Here is a 27,184-nt window from a genome sequence, read left to right as displayed (position 1 = left end):
CGTTCAAGCATGCAAAGACCGACTCAGCTCCTGTTTCCTTGTCTTATTAATGATGAAACTCACCGGGGAGTGGGCATTAGGTCCCCGGGAGCCGCGCAGTGGTGTGCCATCATCGTGCCCACTGGGACTGTCTGTCCGCAGCTGCTTTTTGGCCGGTGTCCTATAGCAAGAGCAGCAGCATGGCAGAGAAAGATGATTAATTTCACAGAGTAATCTGTCACACTGATCAAGCCCAATGAGTTTGTGTGTACCAGGTTCTGTTCTTGTCGGCAAGATGCAGACTGTGAAGTCAGCAGGTGCCATGGGAAGTCTTGGATGCCCTCCAGAAAAGGGTCAAAGAGGCTGGAGAAGCTTGCACTAAGCGACTCATCCTGCAAAACCGTGATTCCCAAGGCCTTCAGAAGTACAGCAATATTGTACTCGATATAGCATGGTTGTTCTAAATTCAATATTGTATAATTGGCACACTTTTCATAAGTTGGCTTTTTAAGGCTTTTAAAGTGTGTGTGTGTGTGTGTATGTCTTAAGTCGCTTGGGTATATTTGTAGCAATAGCCAAAAAAAACATTGTATGGGTTAAAATTATCGATTTTTCTTTTATGCCAAAAATCATTAGGATATTCACAATTACGTCAATCTGCACGACTCTGAAAGAGGGCGGAGAAATGCAGATGGCAACTCTTGCTCACACCTTTTGAACCGTTTAGAATATTACTTGAGTAAAAGTTTTAAAGTATGTGATATTTATTGTACTTAAGTATTTTTTAATATTAAACTTAATTAAGTATTGAAAGTACAAGTAAATTCAAAATAGAAAAGGAGCAAATAAATATTAAAAATTGTTCTATACATTGTTTGAGCAGCAAGATCGTGTTCAGCTTTAACTCTTTCTTCCATTTTGTATCTTTGGGTTACTTCATCTGGTACAAAGACTCATTCATTCCAACATAAGAAAACATTTCTTGCAAATATGGAACATGGATGCATTTAACCAGTAGTTACAAATGCATAAATAATGTTTTGTTTTAAACATAAAATGCTGAATATTGATATTTGAAAAGATTTAAAACATGAAAAGATGTGAAATTAAAGCGACCTGGCTAAGGACTGGCTAAGGACTCTTGCAAAATGCATTTTGTCGTATGCTTTTTGAAAAGAGCTCTAATGATTTTTCATTTGCAATATTATAGCTAAATTTCCTCTGAACACCCAATTGAGGATGATGTGCAAACTCTGAGGTCAAACTCCACCAGCAGCAAAAAGTGCCCATGGAATAGCCAGCATGCTTTCAATCCTGCATTTCAGCTCAGCATCCTTTATCGATTATACTCCAGTGCGTTGATGTCAAGACACGAAACGTCCGAGAGCGACCTCATGGTCCGCACATTATCCGTGGCTGAGAGGGCACTAATGAAATTGGATTCAGGCTCATCTGGAAAGTGCCCTCCTGTTTGATTTAATTAGCCAAATGTCTCTGCTCCCCATCCAAGCTAGAGTAAAATGATTTTGAACAGCGGAGATTTGATGGGTCGCCGCAGTCTCCGGCAGAAAAACGTCTGGGTTTCGTGAACAAAACTCCTGTCAATTATTCACTCCACCAAAGCTCTCATAGTATTTCAGTATACACTGAAATTTCAAGCTGGCCGTGAGGGACACCCTTCTTTTTTGCTTTCCTTTTTTCCCATCTGAAGGCTTATATAAGAGACAGCCACAAGCTCTTTAATGTCTAGGACAGTTTATTATTGCACCGACTGTTGACCTCATCGATGTCATAAGGTCACATACAAATTCAGATGTACTTTAGTGGAGACGTTGACAAGATTGAAAAGGCTAGACCTGTTTCAATTTGCTCTGAAACTGTCAGGAGTGACCCTTTAATGAACCCTCGTCCACCTTAATTATTGTTCATCCATAGACCAGCATTAAAGAAGACTGCAGGGCTCTGTTTCTTAATTTATAGGTTCCTATTTTAGGTTATTACCCAATGCGCTCATTATGTGCCGTCTGCTGCAGGAGGCTAGACATGGTCTTGAAATGATTCTGTCATGACTTAACTGTAATGGGACCATAAACATAAGAAGATAATGTTAGTAGCAATCATGGAACATATTCGTCTAATAAGACGGTATGAATTCAATATTTGTTTTGGTATGAATGATTTGAGTGCCGCACGTAGAGAAGTCATCACCAAGGACATTTGTCTGTTTTTAGTTTAAAGGTGAAGCGTCTTTTATCGGTATGCTACAAAATTCTGGACTCTCTGTTGACCTCTGTGATTGAAACATGAAACTGCAAGTTACATGTTATTTTATTTTTTCCAGATTTATTCAGTTGTACTTTGGCATTGCTTTTCTACATAGATTAATCTGATGGTTTGATATATGAAATATTGCATTAGAATTTAAATATAATTCATACATTTTAAATATATTAATATATCAAATATAGTTATTTAAAATATATATAAAATATATAAATGTTAATATATTAAATATAGTTATTTAAAACTATATAAATATAAATAAAAATCTAATATAAATACAAACTATAAATAAAATAACTAAAACAAAATAAATAAATAAAATTATAGGTATGAGTTACATATAATTTTAATATAGTTGTATAGTTTCATATATTAATACAAATATTAAAATTAAAAAATATATAATATAAAATATTTAAAATATATAAAACATTTTAAATATATAATGTATAATATAAAATTTTAAACATATATCATGTATAATCTTATAAATTCTTAATAAATCTTATTATAATTTTTTTTATAATCATATCTTTCACATAATCTTTTAAATATAAAATGTAATTAATAATATTTAATAGTAATTGCATTTAGCACTGTATACGTCTTGTCAGTGCTTTGTCATAGCGCATAGTGTTAAGTCTTTAAACCAAAGTGCACTGAAAAAAAAAAGTGTAGACAAATTTTCACTCAGATGTTCCTAGTAAATATCACAAATAATTTTGAAGAATTGGAAGTTACACATTGAATTAAGCATGAAGTAGAAATACTGAAACATACTCCAATAATCAAAAAAAATATTTTCACAGTGTGTCCTGTGATCCAGGAAGTGATTGAACGTGGTATCTAAAGCAGAGACAGTAGCAGTAAGCCTCCAGACTACGGTGTATTGGGATTCAGCAGCAGTCAGTGGGGAGAATTGGATTTGTTTTTGTTTTTTCACCTTCCATCTCTCCTGACACCTTTATTGAGGCAGTGCGAGACAGAGTTCTCTTGCTCTTCCTGCTTCTTCCGTTAAGCCAAAGATGGGCCATCTGCCAAGAATCTGCAATTTGAAGAGTCATTTCACAATTACGTCAATCTGCACGACTCTGAAAGAGGGCGGAGAAATGCAGATGGCAACTCTTGCTCACCCTTGAAGAAAAATTATATATGTTTATCCCATTTAATCGGTTTCATATGGCAGGGAAACTTGCTGAGGAGTTTGTTTGTCCTGCAATGTTTGTTGCATTGTCCTGCAACTTTAACATGTTAAGCAGGTTCAAAAATAGCAATAAACCAAAGCATAGCGGTGGGCAGTATTTTTAGATTAGTATTCCTGCACCATGCGGCTAAAGCATCTCCCTCCTGTCGTGTGTTCTCCTGCACAGACACAAGGGAAGATCCTTTCTCTCTGTCTTCCAGCTCGCATCCCACTGCAGGAACTTCAGCGTTACTTGGCAAGAGTTCTAGAATGTTTCACTGAGGGAGAGGATATGCTGTCCTTGAGCTGTTATCTGCCACTACTTCATAATGAACTGCGTCCTGTGGAAGTAATGCTCAATGAAGTGATGGTTGGGGGAGACGGACAACAGACTCCAACTCCCAGACTGCTTTGATGTCTTGTGAGCTTCCACCACCCACTGAGCAACAATATACAGGGTTCCCACAATCATGGAAAACCTTGAATTAAAAATTTTGTAAAATTTCCATGCCTGAAGTTCAAGCTGGAAATTAAAAATGGAAATATAATACAAAAAAAAAACTAAAAAAACATGGAGAAGTTATGGAAATATTTTATTTTATTTCATTTATTTTATTTTTACATATATGATATCAAATATGACTTAAAAAACTGACTAATGCATGAAATAGAAATGATCTGCGATTATCTGAAATCTAAATATCTATTTGTAATCATAATAGTTGTCATGAGTATACTGACTCATTATTCAGTACTAAATTGATTATTTTATTTTATTTTTTTATTTTAGCATGACATAAGCAGTTTCCGTTACAGATTTGCGCAAAACTTTATGCAATATTTTATAAATGGCGATAAAAAACTATTGTGAAATTATGACATTTCCATTTACCAATGTTATGCGACTAAAACTTAATTTTTTTCTCTCGCGATAAGTCATGGCGACAAATGTTGGTAGGTTTACATATATCGCAGCCACTGCACTAGCCATTATTTTTAACTGAAGGGGACGTAAGCGTGTATCTTTAGTGAAGCAGTGCGGAGAGCATTGACTAGAGTGGCTGCGATCAGCTCCGGTGGCCGTGTCGGAGCCGTAATGTGCCGCGGACGTGTGCAGTGTAAATATGTGGTTATTCAAGCATTAATGTCAAGGAAAGCCCCTTATACTTGAGAGTGGCCATGTATGAGGTGTTTCTTGGAGGTTATAGTACATTAAAGTATGATCATGTGACTTTTACACACTTCAGGTGACCTGTAGACTGTGACATACTGAAGCAGAGCATGATCCCCTCCCTTCGGAGACTGGGCCGCAGGGCAGTATTCCAACATGATAACGACCCCAAACACACCTCCAAGACGACCACTGCCTTGCTAAAGAAGCTGAGGGTAAAGGTGATGGATTGGCTAAGCATGGGCATCCTCAAACGGAAGGTGGAGGAGTGCAAGGTCTCTAACATCCACCAGCTCCGTGATGTCGTCATGAGTGGAAGAGGACTCCAGTGGCAACCTGTGAAGTTCTGGTGAACTCCATGCCCAAGAGGGTTAAGGCAGTGCTGGAAAATAATGGTGGCCACACAAAATGTTGACATTTTGGGCCCAATTTGGACATTTTCACTTTGGGGTGTACTCACTTTTGTGGCCAGTGGTTTAGACATTAATGGCTGTGTGTTGAGTTATTTTGAGGGGACAGCAAATTTAAACTGTTATACAAGCTGTACACTCACTACTTTACATTGTAGCAAAGTGTCATTTCTTCAGTGTTGTCACATGAAAATATATAATAAAATATTTACAAAAATGTGAGGGGTGTACTCACTTCTGTGAGATACTGTATGTGTGTTTTTGCAAAATTGACGTGTTTCCATTGGGCATATTTTCAGTTCACAATTTCAATTTGCGCAATTTGAAGGGTAATGGAAATGCATGTATAGAAATGTAAAATATTTCAAATATCTAAATTATTAGAATGATAATCATAATAGTTGTCATGAGTAGACTTATTCTTTATTAAACATCCTCTTCGCTATATGTGTTTTAGTTTAATAAATATTTTGGTTTATTAATTATGCTAAATATTCAACTACCAATAATAAGTGTGTAGTACTCTTCTTTCATCTTTGCAACACATATTCTCATATTTAAATCAATTCTGCAGATTTTACATTTAAAACCAGTACAGAAAATGCCAGTCTGCCAATTCTGTCCATGCTGGGCATGACAATTTTTTTTTCGTCCATATAAAACGTTGTTCTATAAATATGGCAGTTTGCACGAGGCCACGTCACGCAACTATAGGTTTTAGTTAACATCCTCTTCGCTATATGTGTTTTAGTTTAATAAATATTTTGGTTTATTAATTATGCTAAATATTCAACTACCAATAATAAGTGTGTAGTACTCTTCTTTCATCTTTGCAACACATATTCTCATATTTAAATCAATTCTGCAGATTTTACATTTAAAACCAGTACAGAAAATGCCAGTCTGCCAATTCTGTCCATGCTGGGCATGACAATTTTTAAAAACGTTCCATATAAAACGTTGTTCTATAAATATGGTAGTTTGCACGAGGCCACGTCACGCAACTATAGGTTTTAGTTAAAGAACAGAACTGCTGATTAAGTTTACTCTATTTTCAGATGTTTGTAGGTGTAATTTTAGTTCTCTTGATCCGGCTGCTGGGTTTGACCCAAATAGGCCACACTGTCGACTCCCAGGTGTGGGCGGCTGAAAACTTCCTGCAACTCTTTCGCTCTGTGATCTGGACCTTTATGAGGGAAACCGAACTGCTTTAGCGGTTTTTGTAAGTGGGTCGTCCAGTGCTCTAGTGTACACCGGTGCTGCAGGCGCTCTCTTCATTAGCGATGGGGTGGTGTCAGAGGGCCCAGGTAATGCACTCCCATGGCACTCGGCGAAGGGGACGGTCATTAATCAGCGGGACACGGCACCAGAGCAGAGCACATCATTAGGCTCTGAAACGCCACGGGATGCGGGGGTCATGCTCCCCTGACCCTTCATCAATAGGGCTGGGGAGGGGGTCTTAAGGAGGTATGACTCTGGGTGATGCTAGGGTGGGCCAAACAGAGGAAGGAAGCAGAAAGCGAGGCTGCGGTTATTGACCAAGATCCATTTGTTTAGCATCGGTCGAGTTACTCCCCTTTAAGTGTCAATGTGAAGGCCGCAGAGTTAAATGACTGTATTATGTAGCTTAGAGAGACACCAAACCAAAAATCTTTTGACAGTTTTCATTATAAACCCATTTTTCTACCTTCTAAAAGCTAGAATGCTGCACAAAGCGATCAGCCAATCAGATCACAGGCAATCCAAACAATATTTGATGTGTATTTAATGTGTCTTCTCTGTTTCTTTCAGATCTTGGTGAACTCCATTACCCAGCCTGCACTGCTGTATGAGAACGTGGTGGTGAGCGAAGGGAACCCAATTTTAAGGGACATGCTGTTCAGCCCTGACCATCAATACATCTACACCCTCACAGATGAAGAGGTAAGACTTGAGGGAGTGTGCTGTTTGACATTGATGGTCGACGGGTTTTATTTGGCTAGAATGTTCTGAGGAGCCCGACGGACAAACAGTGTAGTTTGGTCACGCATCCCCAAAAGGAGTCCCCAAAGACGCTAAATAGAGAGGAAAGTACACTTACACAGAATGAAAGTTCAAGTGAAGAGACACTTTTTTCCAAACATTTGGTTGAAATGGCAAGAATGATTTTTACATCTATACATTTGGCGGACACTTTTATTCAAAGTGGATTATGTTGCATTTTACGGTTTACATTTGATCAATTCAGAGATTCCCTGGGAATCGAACCCATGACTTTGGAGTTGCCAGCACCATTCTATACTGTTTAAAATACCGGAAATGTCTACAAGGGCACTTTTGGTGGTTTTTCCTTTGTCCCCTGGTCCAACTTATCCAAGTTTTTGGCCCAAGTTTTATTTTAAAATAAGATTTAAAAAATAAAAAATAAATAAAAAAAATTGGGGAAAAAAATAATGGTTGTAAAAATATTATTTTATTTATATTTACAAAAAATTTGAATTAGCATATATTTTGTCTAAAGAAAATGAAACCTATTTTCACAGCCTTTTTTGTAAATAAGTTGATTTTAATATGCTTTTGTAAAGAAATCTATATGTAGGCAATCTACTATATATATTTTTTCAAACTAATTTCAAACATAAAAAATATGTCTTTATTAAAAGATAAAAGAAGATGATGAGTAACAAACTTTTGACTGATAGTGTATACAATAGCTGGGTTGGACTTCGCTTTTGTGAATGAATGAATATTGAAAATGTTGCTCTATTATTACAAAGAAAAAGCTGTTCAGGATGTGTATTATTCAGTGTGCTGTTTTTTTATTCTGCACAGATTCACATGTTGAATTAGACTGTGTGTGTGTGTGTGTGTGTGTGTGTGTGTGAGAGCATGTGTGAAAGAGAGAGCCCCGGAACGTCTCCTGATTGTCTGCATGTGATATTCGACACTGTGTCAGCCCCCTTCCCACTTGTCCACACACATACACACAAGCGACGGCGCCTTTGGTAATTCACCACTTATCAGAGAAAATTGAGGAAGGGCTTCTCTGATCTTTTCTGATGGAAAAGAAAGCGTCCGAACCCCTGTCACCCCCACCATCCACCTTTTCACTCAGACCGAGGGCTGGAGAATTCTCTTTCTCCTCTTTTTCTCCTTCCGTCTCGCTCCTTCCTTTGTTTTCCTCTCGCTTTTTTTTCGTGCTTTCATGTTCTCCTCACTAAGGGCTGATTGGAGTGCTTCCTGTCTTCCTCTCATTAAAGGGCATTTCCTTCATCACCATAACACCTTTCACTCTCCGCTAGCCCACACCGCCTCTGATTAGAGCGCAGCACCAGGCTAAAAAAAAATCAATGAAGATGCATCATCGGCCATAGTTTGCCCTAGCACCCTTAGGCATTCATGGTAAACCAGACGAGAGAAGAACGTAATCACCCTCACAGTGATTGTGCACTGTGCTATGCTATAATGTTGTGCATTATAAAGATTGTTGTATGCATTATAAAGATATTCTTAATTGTCTTGATGTATCTCTGAAAGCCTGTCATAAACACGTTTGAATCAGTTTTCACCCCAAAAATGAGAATGAAAATGACATTTGACTATATTTTATAAAAAGGAAATATCTATTTTATTTATTTATTTGTTTATGTAGCACTGTGATGTTAATTGTGCAATTAAGCACCTTTATTTATAATTATCATTGGTGCAATGTAAAAAAAAATGCATTACTGTAGAGAAAAAATACCTTATTCTCATTAGCATGCAATAAAAATCCTGTTACTGTAATACAAAAAAAATCAATAAAATTTTTGTAATATAAAAATTCGTTATTACTAATCAGAAAATAATTGTTTTAATACTTAAAAATATTTGTGTATTATGGTAGTATTTGTTTGTACTGCCTTTATAATGATTTCAATGTAAAATCGATTCTCGTTTTTTTGATTACATTCAGTGAATATAGTTTTAATACAAATGCTATTGATATTTCTAAAAAATGATATATATATATATATATATATATATATATATATTGGGATTACCCCACATGTTTTTGTTAGATTCACCCTGTAATTTATGTTATAATCATATTTTGTCATAAATAATTGAAGCTACAGTTAAAATACATTATAATACTTACCTATTCATGGCTACAACTTAAAAGAGTCTAATGCATTATGAATGGATTGTTATGATCTTTAAAGATGGCCTCATGAATAGGTAAGTATTATAATGTATTATAACTGCTTTCAGTTATTTACAAGAACATGCAACTTATTCTAAGACTATATTAAGGATGCATTAAGAATACATTTACAATACATTATGTACACAAGCTTCATTCACAAATGTTACTCAATATTCATTTCCCAATAATTGATCTTTGGTGAACAAGATCTCTCTAGCCCAAGGGCCACACTGAAGAGTTCAAATGTATGCCAGAAGTCAACCGACAAGGAGAAAACGTCCAGTCATATGAGGGCTGATCTCGAATCGCTCTGTAATTTACAAACTAAACCCAATGTCTGACCTTTAACCTCACCCGGACACTTAGATCCAGAGTCGTTTACTGTGGACAACAGCTGTTTGCAGTGCCATTTTGTAGGAGAGATTTAGACTCTGAACGAAAGAGCTATACTGACAATGTTAGACGATCTTGTCTCTCCTTTAAATTTATTTACTGCAATGGTTCTCGGTACACACACACACACACACCTACCTAGACATACAAAAACAGCTGCACCAACACTGCGATCCATCAGCGCTTGGCGATAATTGTTTTTAATGTATCCACGTCTTCAGATGGAAAATGTTTTGTAATTGGTATAGATGGTTTCTGTATGAGTGCCTCTGATACGGGCAACGTGTAGATTGCAGGTTGAGAGGGCGGGCTTCATAACCCTTCAACACATTAACTTAGTGCGAAGAGCGTTATGCTAATGTTCTTTAAATGGAGCCGTATGTATTCACTCTGAGTTTGGACTGATATTGATTTAAGTGCAGCTGTAAATGGCTTTGTTTGGAAAGAAGGTTTTATGGAGGAAGAATGTTTGAACTATTATACAAACGAGGGGGAGGAAGTGCTTCTCTCACAGGAAGTTGTGTACATAGCACTAGCGATGGCCACACAGAGTGATGAACCGTTTCTCTGGAGGTTGAATGGCATTGTAATGGAGATGAGAGCAGAGTTGCTGTGGCCAGCGTGCGGCTGAGAATGGAAAACCCTGAAGGTCAGATCATAACCATGCATGGATGGTGGGGGATTTGATTTCCTTTGTTTATTTACTTTCTTAATAAGTGGCCCTGGTTTTTTTTATGCACAGTGCATGTCAGTGCATGTTAGTCACTTTCTGCTGATGTAACCAATGTTTGGGGATACTAGACATTTCTATGCACTTGCAAAGGCTTTCTGAATGGCATTTACCATGTTGCTAACAGTGTTGTTGTTGTTATTAACTACAACTATTAAATTATTATTTTTTGGTAATTGAAATTAAGCTGAAAAAAATATTAGATGGAAAAAAAGGCCCTCAAATGAAAGTGAGAAATTTTGCATTGGCAACCAACTGACATAAAATAAAGTGAAGTACTGAAATGACCAAAAACTAAAACCGAAATAAAAAATAAATTAAAGCTATATGAAATAAATAAATAAATAGATATATAGACAACTGAACACATAAAAAAGCTTTTAAAGCTTTTTCAAAAAATTAATACATACTATAAAAAAATATCTATTGTATTATGCTCTGAAATAGAGACCAAAGCTATATTTACAGTGTAAGTCTATGGAATTTGTTTGATTTGTTTTATCATCCTTAACATGAAATTTATTACTTTCATTGCTTAGAAAGTAGTAGCATGCCTCTCCTCAACAAACTACATGATTTGAGGTATCTATTCATCTATGTAGATCAGTTAGTGTGGAGTAAGGTCTGATGTAGTAATGCAGGGGGTTCCTTGCCGGAAAAATAAACAAACAAATGCTTAAACCAGTTTAAACTGGTTTGCTGGATTCAGCTGCTTTCCCAGCCTGGTCAGTTGGCTGGTCTCAGAGGGTTTGATGATCTTTTAGACTGGTTTAGCTGGGCGTCAAGGCTGGAAGACCAGCTAAAACAGATGAAAACCAGATAAAATCAGCTTAGAATGGTTTAATCAGAATCAGAATCAGAAGAGCTTTATTACCAAGTATGTTTACACACACACACAAGGAATTTGACTTGACGACAGGAGCTTCCAGTGTAGAAGAAAGTACAAACATAATGCAGACATACATGATAGTGCAGACATACATAGGAATAACACAGTAGGGATGTAATATAACACTAATATAATAAAAAAGAAAAATTAAATAATGTACTATATACAGAAATAGAAGTATAGGAAAAAATTTAATTGTTTAGATTACAATTGTTTAGAACAATTGTTTACAATTGTAATTGTAATTGTTTAGATTAAGCAGGTTTTTTCAGCAGGAACGATTTTTAGAACTATATCTTTATCGTTATCTTTATAGTTATCATCCTTGGTGTGAACGGGCCTTAAGGCTTTTATTTCTAAGGAATCAATATCATAGTCCATTTTTCTCAATCAAATCAAAGCCTGATGGATAAAATCAAGCCCCATTCTGCATTGTTTCCCACATACTATATTTTGTCATCTGGACTTACTTTACATTATGCAAGTAAAATGTGTCACAATTGTCATCTTAAAGTGCAAATGTGTTGAAATACATGCTGGTTTATTGTGTCCACCTGCAGCGGTTCGTTCTGCAGGTGCTGGGGTGAGTTTGGACGTACAGGATGAGCCGAATAAGTTTCACTGGCCGCTCTCTCTCTGTCTGTAGCCGCTGCACACTAAGACCCAGAGGACCGAGCGAAAGAGAGAAGTGGAAATTAATTGGTTTGAAGCAATTTGTTCTGTCTTCTTTCCTTCATCTATCTTTTTTCTTTTCTTTCTCCCCTCTCTTTTAAGTGGTCCTCCTTCTATGGAGGAAGGAGTCAATGGGAGAGGTGCCCCGGGGGTCATTTTCTTTCAAATAGCGGGTCCTCTTTCTCCTTTTCGCTCCGTCTCGCTGAGATATTGCCGACTCTTTGAGAACTGACAGCGGTCGTGGGAGATAGATTGTGATTGGATCACTCCGGCTTCCTTGAAGCCATCTTTCATTAATTTTTCTCTCCCCACATTCACTTCTTTCCCTGTTTATCGTAATCTGAGGCATCTCGCCATCTCTCTTGTCAACAGCACTGGCTAACAAGCCTCCGTCGCCGTCTCTCTAGCCTGAGTCACGCGTTTTTTCTCCAGATTTTATTATATTTGAGGAGGTGGACGGCCGACGACCGGCGTTCTCTCACGAAAGACAGACATGTTATTGTTCCCGTTTGAATCTAGCGAGCAGAAATTGTCAAGACAATCCGTGAAACACAATCACACCGTAATCCGGCCCACATTTTAATATGTTGGCTTCCGTACCTCAGGCTTACAGAGATATCACACCGCATTAGAGAATACACCAGGACCCTAATGTTCAGTGATATTGCTGTTTCTTCTCCCCATTTCTTGCTGATCTTAGGGAAGAAGCATTGTATGTCATCCATGTCCATCTTCCCCTTTGCTCCTTATGTTTTTTTTCTCCATTTGTATCTCTTCATTGTATAATAGAAACGGCAGGCGGAGGCGCGTGCTGTGCCTCAAACATCAAAAACTCAATTTCGTCGGCCTGACAGAACAATTTTCCATTTCCCATATTCACATCCACTTAATTAAAAGTTGCTGATAGCCCCGGCATCTCTCTCTGCCGCTCTGGTGTCCGCGGGAAGACATAAAGCTGTCCCGTACTAAGCGAGAAGAAACTTCGATTAGCGTTAGCTTGATTTAAACAGCGCTCACTGCTGTATGGATGATAAACTTTACAATGTTTATCTGAGGCTGGGAGGAATTTCTGAGAAAAAAAAAAAAAAGTCCATCAATGGATTTGTCAGTTTGGTATATTGTTCATGTAGTTTGGGGAGATGTTGTTTGTTTTTTTGGCTGACTCATGAAACCTGTTAAGTATGTGTCCGGCTCATATTTCACACAAAATTGAAAGGAAAGAAATATGAAATTATATTTGGCTTCAAGAAAATGAATTGGTTTAGTTTATTTGTTCAATTCTTTGCTATAATGCAGAAGAATATATACTGTAATAACTACAATATATAAGAATATATACTCTGATTGATAGATAGATAGAAAGTATTATTATATATTTACATTTTTAAATATATTTTTAATATATTTTAAATACATTTTAGATTATATTTCAAATATTTATTTATTGATTTTTTTTATACACGTTTTGGTATGAAATACGATTCGTTTCCATGAGATTGACTCATTCACCCAACTTCCAACAGCGGCACTTGGCTCCATCATCAAGTATAATGCCCAGTGTGTGTCCACTGTGGGAGCATATGTGGGTTTGAAAGCATGTGTGTATATTTGTACATGTGTATCACTCCCTCTGTTCGAAGCGTTTGATCATAGCGACAGTGCTTGTATTGTTTCCTCACATAGCTGCACCTCATGGCCTCTGTGTAACACAGTACAGTGAGGAAACTCTACACATCTCTCTCACTCTCTGAAGGTCAGTGTTCTTCTGTACTGCTCTATCAGAGAGCCGAGAGGAAGTATCAGCTGGCTGTAATCTGATTTGTGTGGCAGACGTCTTAATATAGGCAACATGACAAGACGGAAGGAGAAACTGCCAGCTCTTCAGTTCACTGCATGTGTGTGTGTGTGTCGAGGTAGTTGTGTATGTATATGCTTTCCATCAAAAGTTCGGACACACTTGACTGAATTTATGTTTAATAACATTTAAATTTTCTCTTTTAATTAAGTTTGTTTTTCTTGTTTTAAGCAAAAACTTACTCAGTTTTCATACATTTTCCAGAAAACAAGAATTACGTTTATTTTCTGACGACACTGTCAGATATTTTTTTTATCTTGTTTTAAGCATAAACTCATTTCATTTTGATGCATTTTTCAGAAAGCAAGAAGTAATTTTGCTTCTCAGGTAAATGTATCTTTATTAAGAATGTTTATATATTTGTTCTGGAAAACAAGAAATACTGAGTAAAGACACTGTTGTCTTCTGTAGAGCTGATTTACAGCTAAAGTTTAATTTGTTTTATAACTTAAGACAGATTTTGCAGCATTAACAGTGTTATTTTCCTGTGTATTACTGTGCAACTGCTTTGAAACAGTCTGTATTGTATAGACCGCTATGCAAATAGATGTAATTTAGTTAGACGTGTATGTTTCCTGCAGGAAGGTGTTTCTCTCGATGCAGCAGCGCAGAATTTGCAAAGCGTGGCAGACGCCAGCGTTCCCGTAATCCTCAACATCATCGGTAACGACGAGCTCACACACTCAGAGCGCCGCTGCGTGATGTGAACGTGCGTCTGAACGAGTTCTCACGTGTTTCAGGTCTGGAGAGCGCGAGAGCGGGCAACTACGAGACAGCCTTCTCCTGTTTTCTGGCCTCGGCGCAGCACGACTACAGCAAAGCTCAGTTTAACCTGGGAGTTTGTTACGAGAAGGGACGAGGAGCGCAGACGGACCTCAGCAAGGTGCTGGGATTCTCCCTGAGTTATATGGATGCATGCATTTTGCGTGTTTGAAAATATTTGCATGTTTGCATGCTTGATGGTAATTACATACAATAACTTGCTTTGGAAAATTAGTTGCAACATGTTTCAGATGATTAAAAAAAATGACTTGCAAAATCCGGTACATAATTTAAAAGAGCTTAAGATAAAGTAATAACAATAACAAAAATAAAAGTAGAATTAAAAGGCATTTTATCTGTATTTTGCTTACAGATATCTGTATATTCCAACCTGAGAAATATGAAAAATTGCTCTGTTTTAAAGTACATTCGTAACACATGCACTAATGTTCCCAAACTTTTATTGAGAATCGTTTATAAATCTCGCCAACAAAAAATGCCAAAAAAAAGCTGTTTTAATATTTGAAATTAAAGACATTTTTACAGACGTCAATATTAGTATTTACTGTTGTTCTGACAAATAAAACTAGTTCTGTAAAATAAAATAACAGAATTTATTTATTTATTTATTTATTTTTTATTATTATTATTAAAAAAAAAAAATATATATATATATATATATATATATAATTTGACATTTTTAAGCAATTCATATGTCATCACAATATATACACAATATATATCAGACTATAAAATTATTATATTGTATTATATTCTAATGTATATAAAACCTTTAAGCCATATAAAACTATAAATATAATAAATAATACATAAATAAAAGTATATATAAATGACAGAATAAAATGCAATTACAGATTACAGAAAATTACAAATTTTGTGAAAAAAGCTTATTCATAAACTAAAAGTTTGTTGATATTAAATTGAGTATTTGAACATATTTTTCCACTTCTTTGCAGATTTTAAGTTAAATGATTTTGAATACTTCCTTTTGTCATTAAAACCCAAACTTTCGACATAATACTTTGTATAAACCTTATAAGCCTGCTGAAAAAAGCCCTGCTTAAATCAGTCTAAGCTGGTTGTGTCTGGTTTTCATCAAATTCAAAATCGCCATTATATATCATTATATATTTACATTTTTAAATATAGTTTTATTACTTTTTTACAAATATTTCAAATTATATTCTAGATTTTATATTAAATATTTATTTAATTATTCATTTTCTCATTGGCCTAGGGAAGTGGAGGGCCAATCATAAAAAATAATCATGCGCCCTTTTAATTTATGCAGCTTTTAATTTAATTTACTTTGCGTTTCATAGTGTTAAGACTTTTAAGTTGTGGAAAATACTAACATAATGAATGTGTATGTGTGCTAAATTTTTGACTGGTCGTGTAAACACAACTACACAGGGTAAGACACTTGCAGCAATTAAAACCAAATGAAAGTTCACCTCTCAGCTGGACAAAGCCATTTATGGCTTTCACACACTCATCATTTTCATTCTTTTGCTAGCTGGTCTTCTCTGATAGCCTTTTTTTACCCATTCTGTCATTTTACAACTCTTCATTTGTTCTTTTTTCCTTCTCACCATAATTTTACTGAGGAAATCGTCCAGACGTGACATAGTGACCAAGTGAGCCATTCTAGAGCCCAGATGTTGCCATGGTGATATCCATAAACCATGCACATTACAGACACACACACACAAATCCTTGAATGTGTGCTGGTATTGATAAAGCAGGAGGTTTATTGAGCTCATAGCTGGAGACTCTACCGACATGTAGCAGTGAGCGTTTGCTTTCAATAACACTCTGCACCGTGAAGGCCGTTTCTTCTCGCATATTTGCCCTGCGAGAAACACGGGAGGAATTTTGAGTTTGAATTAGCATTTGACAGACATTTATTGGAGGTGAAATAAAGAGATGGATAAGACAGGAAAATTAAGTGACTGAAATGCCAAACATTTATTATGTTTTATTATTTGTTTATCACATTAACAAGCTGTTGCTTTATATAACTCGGGCAAAAGCTGCAATTTAAAACTAATTATAGAGCAATTTAAGTATGTAAACAAAATTGATCTTAAACTATGAGCTGTAGATTATATCTGTGTCGAAGTCTGTGACAAATATGATGGCAGGTCTTTAGCGGCAGTGACATACGGTTCCATCAGAGGGGGCGGAGTCTGACTGTCAGCACACAGTGCTAATTAGACATACTGTTGATTATACTGTCGAGTCAGTGCCTTGGAAAGTATGTCTGATGTAATAAAACTTGCTTTTGATGGTCTTTTGCCACTTTATTAATGAAAACAGTAAAAAGAGAACAGGAAATCGTCAGAGAGAGAGAGAGAGAAAAATGGCCAGATGCGAACCCACATGTCCCAGTTTCTGTAATAAACCTCCTGCTTTATCAATACCAGCTAATAATACATAGAGAACACCCTCCCCCTTCAATAGTTCTATACAAAAATTGTACACAAGGTTTATGTGAGCAACAAAATAAGAATTCACGGTCATTTTTTTCTGGTGAATGGCAACAACAAAAAATAAAAATAAATAAAAATGTAAGCAGACAATAAAATTAAAGAGAAACTTGGTAAAAAGACCTGCCGACAAATGGTGACCAACTAGGCATATTATTACATTTCAATTGATTTGCAGCCACAGGTGTGAATATTTAGACTATATTGGCTTCACACAATAACTAGAAGTTCAGATCTGGTGTTACAGGTGTGTTCCGTCAGTTATACGGCCACAGATGTTGCGTCCCAGGATGCCGTTTATCATCGAAACAGTGTTCGGGATGACCCCATCACCCTGACTCAGATTAACCATGGACATATACCCCACAGGGCTTTCATTGGTTTGATGGCGATACATCATTTATGTTTGGTGGGGGAGACATTCTTTAAGAAATGGAACCTATATGAGCAGAGCTTTACTTCTGCAGCTGGGCTTAATGTGGCTCTGGAGCAACAAGTACTGTCACTGTGTACCAAGAGACGACCTGCAAATGGTTTTGGCTGCATGGAATCTCTCTCTTTCTCTCATTCTCTTTCTTTTTTTCATCCATCCTCTCCCTGTCGGCTGTGTCTGGCTTCCTGGCCATGATCTATGGTTTCATCTGCCATTTCTTCTTTTGTGCGTGGCCAAATGGAAGATAGATGAACAGGGAGGGCTTAGAAGGGGGGCGTTAAAAGAAAGAAAAGACCTCCTAGTCTAGAAAGTTTGCTCTTTCTAAATTAGGCTGTGTCATTTTAGAGAGGGGGGGGTGGTGGCGCAAAAGAATGACCTATTCATTTGCCATGTGTGTTCACGGAAAATGTCCGCTTGCTCTCTGAGGTGTGTGTGTTTTGGGGATGAAAAAATAAGCCATTGATCATCACAGCCACCTTTAGAGCATGACCAATTTTTGGACCCAAATTGCACAGATGGCGCAATTACATGCGCTGGGTTTGTCCAAACCCCAGACAGAATAAAGAAAACACACCATCCTTGATTATATCTGCACAAGCCTTCTCAGATATTCAGTGTTTGATTTCTGACAGGGCTCATGGATGAAGCTTTGAGAACTGCAGGTGTGTCAGCAATCAGTAGTGGCACACTTATTGAGTTAATTTAGATGATGTATTTTATTTTAGTTAAACCTTGTTATATAAAGTTCAATCTTTTTTTATTTTCTGTACTATTTTATATACAGAGTGTTAAGATTGAGTGAAATACATGTCCACTGAAGGATTTTCAACTCAGGAGATTCATTGTCATGTTAAAAAAAATGCCCAACATTGCAAGGAATGAGAAGAGGGTAGCATCTTCAGTTTCAGGTTTTTGTATTACATCACACAGTGGTGTGTGAATTCATGACAGCGTTGATAAAGTACAATTCCCTCACACCTTCAGCACTCATACATCCCTATAGAAGAGCTTTACTACCACTGAATGCCACTGTGGGAACCAGGCACTTCTCTCTGTACTCCTCCTCTAGCAACACCAGAACATTTTGGATGCTTTTGGATCCGAAATGATTGACTTGGTCTCTTGAGACCAGAGTATGGATTCCCAGAAGTCTGTATTTTGTAAATATGGGCCTTGGAAAAAGCTAAATGAGTTTATTGTGCTTTGGCTACAGTCGGTAGTTCTGGTGTGGATAAACAAAAACTCACTCATCACTAAATGAAAGCTTAAAGTGAAGACCTGATTATTTCAGGGGCCTTTTCACAAGTCCATTGTTTTTGAATTTCTGTGTTACTTTGGCTATATTTTCACACTTAAAACAATAATTTGGTATTCCTCTTGTACCATTGTCCTCTTTTATGCTAAGAAATAAATCTCCTGACAGTTCTCTCTCAAGGATAAGAAAATGGTATTTTCTTGAATAAATTTAACCTTCTTCTTTGGTAACTGATCAAGCAGACTTGCTGGAATATTATATCTCTAAAAAAAACATAACATGTCTTCTAAGCAAAGAGTAATTGCTGAATTTGTTAAGTTTTAGAGGGGGTGCACTCATTTATGCTGTGCACTGTATGTGTGTGTGTGTGTGGTAGGCAGCTGTCTAGGTTTGGAACAGAGCCATTGAGTCTCCAGAGTCTCCTGTCAGACATTATGATTGCTGCATAAAACTATATGAAAGTAGACGTGTGTAGGTGGCTGGCAATATTTCTCAGCATGTTTCAGGGAGCTGTTCTCTCTGTTGGACATTTGTAATATGTAGTATGCAAGGTGTCTATGTGAAAGAGTAACTGTGTGTTTGTTGAACTGCTGACAGTGATGGTGAACGTGACAACCGCTGTTTTGCACTGCAGTGCTCAGATTTCACATAGCACTCTGTAAGCATCAGGCAGGTTGATTATTAGATATTTCCATCTGTCTTTCTTGTTTGTAATAAGTAGAGCATGGCGCTAGCAATGCTGTAATTGTGCGTTCGATACCAGGCAATGCTAAAATGTATATCTTGAATGCAGTGTAAGTCGCTTTGAATAAAAGTGTCTGCCAAATGCGTAAATGTACAACAAAAATAAAAATGCACAAACAAAAACTCACCTACTCTTGATGCTAACACCATTTGCTTCCATTGTAAGTGCTATGTTCTTTCCTTTATGTAATCCCAGATAGCACACGTACGTCTGCAAGATGTCTGTTAAAGATCGCTTCATCTGGAAAGCATCTGCTCTGTACAAACATCTGATAGACGTCTTTAAGATGTCAGTTTTTACATACACTCTAAATCATAAACATCTTAAAGATATTTTCTAAACGTCTATTTGACATCTCATAGGAAACGTCCTATAGATGTATTGCAGATGAGCAAACGCTCTAAAAATACATCTTGCAGACGTCATATAGACGTCTCCGTGATGTACGTGTGCTATCAGGGTTCCATTGTAAGTGCTATGTTCTTTTCTTTATGTAATCCCAGATAGCATACGTACGTCTGCGAGATGTCTGTTAAAGATCGCTTCATCTGGAAAGCATCTGCTGTGTACAAACATCTGATAGACGTCTTTAAGATGTCAGTTTTACATGCACTCTAAATCATAAACATCTTAAAGATATTTTCTAAACGTCTATTTGACATCTCATAGGAAACTTTCTATAGACGTATTGCAGATGAGCAAACACTCTAAAAATACATATTGCTGACGTCATATAGACGTCTCCGTGATGTACGTGTGCTATCAGGGATGTTTAAAAAAAAATGGGAGATGAAATTAATCATAGATTTTCTGTGGTATGTAACAAATGCTGTCAAATGAGCTCAACTTCAACATTTTTCACAGGATTCTTGTAGCTGATTATAGCTAGGCTATTGGCTAAAATACTGTGGAAAAGTTTTTTTTTATTAGTATTAGGAAATATTTTTTAACTGTAATTGCAAATAGAAAAACACATTGAAATAAGAACTAGTGAGATTTTGTGTGTGTGTAGGTGAGCCGGGTGCCGGTGGAGAGCTGTGAGCAGTACAGCAGCTGTAGCGAGTGTCTGGCTTCTGGTGATCCCCACTGTGGCTGGTGTGTCCTGCACAGTGTGTGAGTATCGGCACTTTCTGACCCCACAGCTGCTCACAAACACATACAGACATGTTTACATTGCTATATGAATCGGGGACACACTGTATTGCTTATTACTAAAGCTAATTGCTATGCTAACACTACAGTGTTATAAAACAAGTTTCCAGCGAATATTTGTCTGTCTAAAGATGCTTAGCTAGGAGACACAGATCATGTTTAATGTATTATTTAATATATTACTTAGTGGAATTTTGGACCAGTAAAGAAAAGAGAAATCAAAGCAACGTCCAAAATCGCGTACTAAGTACGTACTGAAGTGTTCTTGATGAAGAACTTTTTAAGTAATTAATTATTAATTCATTAATTTATTACTTTTTGTTGTTATTAATATAATGCAGCAAGAATTTTGCTAAACAAATGTTGTTTTTGATATGGTGTTTTGTTTGAACACTACTGAAGTTCTGTTCATCACACCACACAGTGTTATTCCAAATCTAATCAACTTACTAATAAAGTATGCGCTTGATCTCCCTGGTTGATTATTCTTAGAAATTGATTTTATCCCTCCTGCTGAGTAATATTTGTGTTTAGATGTTCACGTAAGGACTGCTGTGAGAGAGCTGATGAGCCCCAGCGCTTCGCCTCCAGACTGGAGCAGTGCGTCCGACTCATGGTGCAGCCCAACAATATTTCAGTCACCATGTCTGAAGTTCAGGCAAGTGTTTGTGAACAAAATCTCTTTTATTGTGATCAGATTGTGATTTGGATCACTTAAAATATGTTGGGAGGTGGTTTGAGATGGATTTTGACCACATTTAATGAAGTTTTAAATGTAAATGCATTTGCATATACATAAGTGATATTAATAGATTTGTTGCAAATAATCATATACTGTGTGATTATTACTGTATGATATGTTTTTTTTTTTTGCCTTTTTATTTTCATTCTCACTACAGAAAGACGACAGTTTTTTGAAATATTGATTTTCAGATTTTTAAAAATAATTTTCAGAAAATTATTGAAAAAAAATTATCAATATAAATGATTTAGTGATATTGATAAATTATAAATTTTTCAATGCATGGATTTCACTTGAAATCTCAAAATTTCTCTCTGCTTTAAATCATTTTTGTCACCTCTTCTCGTCTAATCCATATTAACAAGATTAGAAATGGAATAAGGCTGCATTTACACTGGCACACAAAATCCGATTTGTTTGCTCACATCTGACGCAGATCTGAATTTTTTTGCACACGTGTAAACACAAAAATCCACACGAGATCCGATTTTTTCGCATCTGATCTGAGTCACTTCCAAATGTGGTTTTAAATCAGATACATATTCGATATCTGGACATTCGACCTGTGTCTAAACACACATATCCGATTCCCCGCAGAACTCCCAATGCGAGGGCGACACATTTGCCCATAAAGATTGTGTTTTAATGCCGGTGTGCTGTATGCGCTCGCATTTTATTGAGATGGATACTTTATATAGGTAAGAAATTGTACATTCAGGAGCTGGTTTTCAACACCTGCCCCGTGAATTTTATAAATACAACAGCTAGAAGCAACAGCTAACTTAGCAGTTTTTGTAATTAAACCCAACAAGCTTCACTTGTTCGCAAGCTTCACACTCGCTTGCGCGTTTTCTCTCTCTCCTTCTTTCTCTCGTTAATTCATTCAAATTCATTTCAATAAATGTCATATTGGCACTACTTTATTTCACTAAAGAATTCTACCTCAAACAAGCTTTAGATAAAATAGCCTAACATGAAAATTACCGTTATTTTCCATCATTTATCCAGTCAGATTTAGTGCTGCAAAACATCCATGACAGCCGTTGTCCATGCTGGCAAATAATTATGGCCACTTGATGTGTATTATATAAATAATTTTAATAGCACGGCCATTCAAAACCTGAGGGTCTACCATGTGCATAGTAAAGCGATAACTGCAGACAATCCTTTTGGGCAGGAATTAATTTAAATAGACGGGTCAAAAGATCGGATCTGTGCATTAAGACTTGCAGTGTAAAGGCAGCCAATACGAAATGCAAGAAGTAACATTTTGAATTGTCTTTTCAATGTTTCAAAGTCGATAAATTACAGAAATCTTTCAGTAATGTAACCTCATTTTTTTTTGTTAAGTGTGATCAAATCTCTTTCCGTCTACACTGGAGACTCATTGGAAATGAGGTGTAGATGCCATGTGGCTAAAAATATCCAGATAGTATCTGGATATGAAAGTCCAGGTGTCTTTAGTACAAATGTTCAGTGTTTGTCATGCCAATAAAGCACACTGAAAAACCTGTTCCTGTCTCCTGGTCTGTGTTCGGTTCTGCAGCTGGTTCTTCAGGCTCAGAACATCCCCAGTCTGGCTGCGGGCATCAACTGCTCATTTGAGGACTACACTGAGACGGAGGGACACATCATGGGGGGACGTATATATTGCCTGTCCCCCTCCGCACGGGACATCGCTCCCATCACGCGCAACCAGGGTAAGGCGACACACGCACACTCCTTTAAAAGCCTCCTTCCGCTTGTTAGAAAGCACTGAAGCTCACCGTGTGTCTGCTGGCAGGTGACAAGCGGGTGGTGAAGCTCTATCTGAAATCCAAGGAGACGGGGAAGAAGTTTGCCAGTGTGGATTTTGTCTTCTACAACTGCAGTGTCCATCAATCGTAAGTCTCACGCAGGAAACAGAGAAGGCAGTTTCCTGTCTAACTCTCTCCCTGTTCCTCTCTATCGTTCTTTCGTCCGAACTAAGACAAGTGTCTTTTTACAGGACTGTGCTGTGTGTGTGTTTACTGCTTCCGAGTGAGAGAGGGATGTTATTTTTGTGTGGCGTTAGCAGTTTTTTACTGAGATCAGGGATGATATCAGACTTTTAATGTCCTTTCATTAATGACTCATGAACATCCCTGACTTCAGCCGTCCAGCTTTACTGCTCATGAGTTATATTTCCGCAGTTCTCTCGCTCTCTCGCTCACATTCCTTCGTTTAAATCCATATTTAAGGGGGTCTGAATACTTTCCGTACCCACTGTATATAAGAAAGTGTAACCATCTTCATTAACTTAAAGTTTGACACATTTTTCAGATTTTCTTTCAGGTTTTTAATTTTCAAGTTTATTTGTTGTTATCAAATTAGAATTAATTACAATCTGAAACAAAGTTTTAAAGTCTAGAAAATAATTTTCTTTAAATAGTTTTCTAACAAAACATATATCATGAAATTTTCTTGGGATTGTTACATTTGACAACACGAACTAACCTTGCCATGTCATAAAAAGGTCATTTATATCATATTTTTAGGAGGCTTTCTGACCTTGACATACTGTAATGTTATGTACTGTTTTATGGTTTTCTTGACACGATTACATGTTGGTTGTGCCACATTAACTTTGATTTGGTATAGAGTTATTATATTTAATTAAAACTAAAACCATAAAAAAAAAAAAAAACTTTGGCTACTTGAAATAAAAACTTTATTAAAATAAGATATAAAAACTTAAACTTCTTTTATTTCAGATAGTTGCCATGGCAAACTTTCTCATTTTCACTTATTTTAACTTTGTATTCTTTTATAACTAAAACTAAATAAACTGAAATAAAAATTAAAAACTATAGACATGTTTAAAAAAATAAAAAATAATAAAATATGACAAAAACACAAACAACAAAACTAAATTACTAACATAATGTTAATTAAAATAAAACATAAAACTATAATAGTATCTTAATGATATTAAAATAATATTGATTTGGCAAAGTTATTTAAATAAAAATAATATCCTGTTATAAATAAATCTTAACAAATTTGCTTCATTTCTTATTCATTTAAAAAAATATTTTTTATATTATTTTTTATTATACTTTTAAACAATAGATTTAAATAAATACATTTATTTTAGCCTTTTAATGAGACTTTATTACTCCACCTTGGCAATTTTGCCCTACAAAAAATAACAAAATTAATTTTAATTCAGAAATTTAATTGAAAATGTTCATCATATAAGAGGTGTATATGATTAACTTAATTCTTTATGTATTTTTGAAAAAATAAATGCACATGTCATTGAGCCTTTGCACAAACCATACTGATCCTGCCATCACCATTTCATTCTCTTGACCTTATTTCCAGTCTCTCTCTCTGTCCCATGGCTCCCACTCTTTCCTTTTCCTCTTCTTGTCCCGCCTCTCTCCGGATAGACAACAGGTTGTGCTCCAGGCAGGAGCGGCTCCAGATGTTTTGAGCTCCAGTGTCTCCGTCATCTCCCGCTCTCGTTCATTAAGTCAGACTGTGTGTTCTTCGCTACCTCAGTGTGCCTTACATTAGCATGGCACTGTCCCATTAGCAACGCAGCCACTTCATCTAAAGCTGGACGCGATGAAGTGCTCACCTGGAGCTCCTCATGTGTGTGAGTTTGACTAAGACACACTGTTTGGCTCTAATGATCACAGGGTCTTTATTCAGTGTGTGTGTGTGTGTGTGTGTGGAAGAGGGGCGCCTGCTTGGCACGGCAAATTACCCTGCTAGCTATTTACATGCAGTGTAACAATATTAGAGTTTAGCATGAGACAGGGGGAGGGGAAGGCTTAATCGAGCATGTGAGGGGCCCGATGCATTTTTAACAAGAGGAGCACGGAGTGAATAAGCATGAAAAATTGGAAAAAAGACAGATAGATGGTGGCTTTTGTTGAAGTGATAAAGCACTCGCAAGGCTGAAAGGTTAGCAGTAGCTCGTGCATTTTAATATGATAGAGTCCATGCGTGTGGCACAGGAGACACACACTGTTGAATAGACCATCCCTTCTGTGTGTGTGTGTGTGTGTGTGTGTTAAAGCCTCCGGTTTGGCACAATGTAATGGTGACATCTGATTTCCTGTCTTGTGAGTGTCGTCATTGTCATTGTTTGTCAAGTTTGCTTAGCATTTTGCTTGCATATTGCTTGCATAATATATAATGTACCAATTAACATACACTTATAATTTTCTTTCTTTTATGGGTAAATAACAACAACAACAACAACAACAACAATAATAATAATAATGATAATAATAATATTAATAATAACAATAATAATAACAATAACAACAACAACAACAACTATTATTATTATTATTATTATTATGATTGATTGATTGGGTTGGCAACATAATTGTGACATTTGTTTTCCAGTTATTATTCCTTTTATTATTTAAATGCCTAAATTATGTTTAATAATAATAATTATTATTATTATTATTATTAATTTTCATATTTAATTTCACCATAACTTTTTACCATAAGATATATGGTATTTTTTCAATTTATTTATTTATGCACCATCATTTTTTATATTTAAATGATACTACAAGAAAACTTTATTAGCATTATATGTGAATTTCAGGGGAAACATTTAGAAAGAAAAGTATATTTTGTCACACAATAGTTTGATTCGTTTCACAGTACTGGCGGTAAGGAGGATGACATGGCGCTTTTGAGGTGCGTGTCAGCAGTGATGGGCTGTAATGTAGGTGCCTCTTCAGGAAGTAAGATCTGAATAATACAAGATCAAAGTGTGCCAATGTGACATTCATTAGTGGATGTTTCTCTCTCTCTTTTCTCCTCTTTCTTCCCATCTCTTTCTTCCTCTACCCTGTTTTGCTCTGCTCTCTTCCCTTTTTCTCTCCCTCTCTATTCCTTTTTTTGTTGTTGCATCCTTGTTTTTCTCCTTTTCATTCATTCCTCTCCCTTAGAATCTCTCTATTTCTCTTCGTCAGGTTCAGCTAGTCCTTTAATTCAGCAGCTCTTTTGTCTCATGTAGTCGGAGCGGAGTGAAGAGAAAGCTTTATCATGCACCAGCAGCGGACGTGAGCGTAAGCCTTTGAACATTTGGCACAGACAGGGGAAGAGGCGTAGAGCGCACTTCTCGCCTCTTTGTGACGCTCTCGCTGACCACAGAAGCCTTTTCATGATATGAGGAAAGCACTGGGCGTCTGAGGAGGATTTGGGAGCAGTGAGCTACATGTAGCTCGCGGAGTGTGTCTTAAAATACTGAAGAAGCGGCGCTCTGTGTAGACCTTACTTCAACATTTGCGTTGTAGCTCGAAGGCCTTTTTATTTTAGCGAAGTAGTTTTTTTTTTTTTTTATGAAGTATTTTGAATTGAATCACTCAAAAGTATTCCAGGTCCCTGTGTATTTCATTTTGTATTAAAATATTTTTTGTTAAACTCAACATGGCATAAAAACAACTCTGTTTAATTAGTGCATGTTATTCTGAAGATGATGATGATAATAATAATAATAATAATAATAGCAACACCCTAGCATAATAATAATAATAATAGCAACACCCTAGCATCATAATAATAATAATAATAATAATAATAATAATGTAATTATTTGTCTGGTGGTAATATGTTCTAATAATGAAAAATTACACAAATATTAACTATTATTTTATTTAAATAATTGTTATTATATATTAAATTAACATTATTATTATTATATACATTTTTATGAAATACTTTCCAGTTCTATAGTATTATAGTGATATTTGTTTATTGATTTGCTTAAATTTTATAATTTTATTAAAAATAATAATGGTAAAAATAATAATAATAATACATTATAAAAGTAAAAATTGCAGTTAATAAATAATAAT

The 27,184-nt window shown here is 36.2% G+C and overlaps 1 pseudogene; it reads left to right on the top strand.

The window, feature by feature from the left end:
• Window positions 1-27,184, top strand: part of LOC107707032 (plexin-A1-like) — a 239,176-nt pseudogene that overhangs the window by 110,177 nt on the left and 101,815 nt on the right.

The sequence above is a fragment of the Sinocyclocheilus rhinocerous genome, unplaced genomic scaffold, assembly GCF_001515625.1.
Source record: "Sinocyclocheilus rhinocerous isolate Xijiao unplaced genomic scaffold, SAMN03320098_v1.1 scaffold714, whole genome shotgun sequence".
Taxonomy (NCBI): Eukaryota; Metazoa; Chordata; class Actinopteri; order Cypriniformes; family Cyprinidae; genus Sinocyclocheilus; species Sinocyclocheilus rhinocerous.
Note: the sequence above shows the minus strand (reverse complement) of the source record. Positions and strands in the feature narration are given on the sequence as shown.